This window comes from Petromyzon marinus, chromosome 43, assembly GCF_048934315.1.
Source record: "Petromyzon marinus isolate PM22_M1 ecotype Great Lakes invasive population chromosome 43, UKy_Petmar_22M1.pri1.0, whole genome shotgun sequence".
NCBI lineage: Eukaryota > Metazoa > Chordata > Hyperoartia > Petromyzontiformes > Petromyzontidae > Petromyzon > Petromyzon marinus.
The window spans coordinates 12,773,658-12,775,910 of NC_133709.1; the positions used below are offsets into that span (position 1 = coordinate 12,773,658).

A 2,253-nucleotide genomic window follows, 5' to 3' on the forward strand; every position below is an offset into this window, starting at 1 on the left:
ATGTGGGTCGCAGCTGCTGAGCGGAGAGGCCCAAAACGCCGAGCGACCAACAACTCAGAGCACTGCTCAAGATCCCTCTGCGTGTGTGTGGTTGGGTTCGGCCAAGTGGTCATTTTAGGTCGTGATTCGTGTCGGGGTTAAGCGGTCGCGTTGACCAACCGTCACTCACGGGGTAGTGGACCCCCCGTGAGTGACCAACCGTCACTCACGGGGGGGGGGTGGCACTAGCCCCTCCCCCCTCGTGCCCCCACGAGCCCCTCCCCCCTCGTGCCCCCCACGTGCCTCTCGCGTCTCCAACGTCGTAACGATGACGAGGGACCACGTGCCGAGTTTGAATGTCGCCAAGATGATGATCGTGGTCGTTGTCAAGGTGACGCAATGGTCACGTGAGGCCCGTAACGGTCACAGAACTCCAGCACGGCGAGAAGACCAGACGTGTTTGTGTGATTCTGCGTCGTCCCTGCTCTCTTTAACGTGAACGGCGGCGACACTTTCAACAAGCTGAGAATCCCATCGACCGATTATGCCAGGAGAGCTTCTCCAAGGTGAGCGTCGGACTTTTAAAGGGAAATTATCCAGATTTTTACCTCAAAAATGTGGATTTTTTCCCTGCACACGCACACACTCACAACACATATGAGACAGGCGGTAAAGTATTGTATTGTGTACAATCTGGAAACTACCCACATGCCAAATTTTTAGTTTGTTGCATGTTGGGAAGTATATTAAACATTTCGAACAGACACATTCACAAATTTCCCTCTTATATATAGAGAGATGAGGGAACACGATCGTGAATGTGTTTATTCGTCCATATTTGGTCAGAAGACGCCGTGATAATAAATCTACACCACGTCAACAGCATCGCTGCGAAGGGAAACAAATACAATAGATGGGGCTGTTGAAGTCGGGCCATGACCCACGTCCACCTGCACCTATGGAGGCCGCAGTGTCGCTATCGACACGGAGAGTGCCGAGTGGTTGTGTTCTGGTCCAACCTGTTCACCACTGCCGACGCAGTAGCACCACCCGTATGGTTTAATTGCGTGATTGGTCGCTTTAAATAACCAATATCATGATAAATAGTCACTCAAGAGGCCCGAAACGCCGAGCGGCCAGCAACTAACAGCAACTTCTAAAGATCGCTCTGCGTGTGTGTGGTTGGGTTCGGCCAAGTGGTCATTTTAGGTCGTGATTCGTGTCGGGGTTAAGCGGTCGCGTTGAGCACCATCACTCACGGGGGGTAGTGGACCCCCCGTGAGTGACCAACCGTCACTCACGGGGGGGGGCAATGGACCCCCCGTGAGTTACCAACCGTCACTCATCAATTCAAGATCATGAACTTTATTCATCGTGGATAAATCCGATGAGCTATGAATCTCTTTTAAACAAATGTCCAGTAGAGACGGGTTCAGAAAGTTACACCAATACCGACACGAGAAAGGTATAAGAAAGGTAAGAAAATCCCGTAAACTAAATAAACTACTCTTTTTTTTATTCAACCAGGTGAAGCCCACTGAGCTATTGAGTTCTTCAGAAGCGATAGGCAGGCCCATGTCTGTCTACAGTGGGAAATGTAGAGCCGTGTGTTTATCCGTAGTGTAAAATGTGATCGACGTGCTCCTCTTTCTTCTTGCAGTGGGCGACCCCCCCGAGGGATCCCGCGGGGCTGTGCCCGGGACCCCCTCCCCGGATGAAGCCCGAGGCACGGCGCGGGTCGCCGTGCCGGAGCTGACGGGAGCCGCGCAGGCGGCGGCGGGGCCGCATCTGAGGGCGGAGCCTCAGGTGAGGGGGAGGAGCCCCAGGTGGCGGGCGGGGCGGGGCCCGCTGGCGCCAATCACAACGCTGGGAATCCACGGGTGTGGGGAAATTGTTATTGGATGATGATCGGCGACGTTTCGGGCAATGGTCCTTGTGCAGAGCACGTCAACAGTTGTTAGACCCTTTCATAACGTGGACTACAGAGGGTGGCCCAAAAGTCAGGACACGCAAAGTTATTGTATGTTTCTTAAGTAATCACAAAGGGTTATTTAGTTTAATTTTAACAAATGTTAAAACTGATATCCATGACTCTTTTGAAATGCATTTAGCACCTTTTTTTTAAATTACAGCTACCTTTTTCTGCATGCATAACAACGAACTGAACTCGTTCGTCTTTAGTCAATGGCCCCTTCTTAGAATATTTTGTGAGTTGTGGGTTCCTCTAAAAATCAATAGTCTATATATATTTCTGAGACATTTTATACAGATCGA

The 2,253-nt window shown here is 51.0% G+C and overlaps 1 long non-coding RNA gene across 1 annotated transcript; it reads left to right on the top strand.

Moving 5' to 3' along the window:
* The first annotated feature begins 290 nt into the window (after positions 1 to 290).
* LOC142930774 (uncharacterized) lies at positions 291 to 1,778 on the top strand. The gene is made up of 2 exons (XR_012946725.1): positions 291 to 545; positions 1,640 to 1,778. It is a non-coding gene; the product is annotated as an uncharacterized LOC142930774 (long non-coding RNA).
* Positions 1,779 to 2,253: the final 475 nt, after the last annotated feature.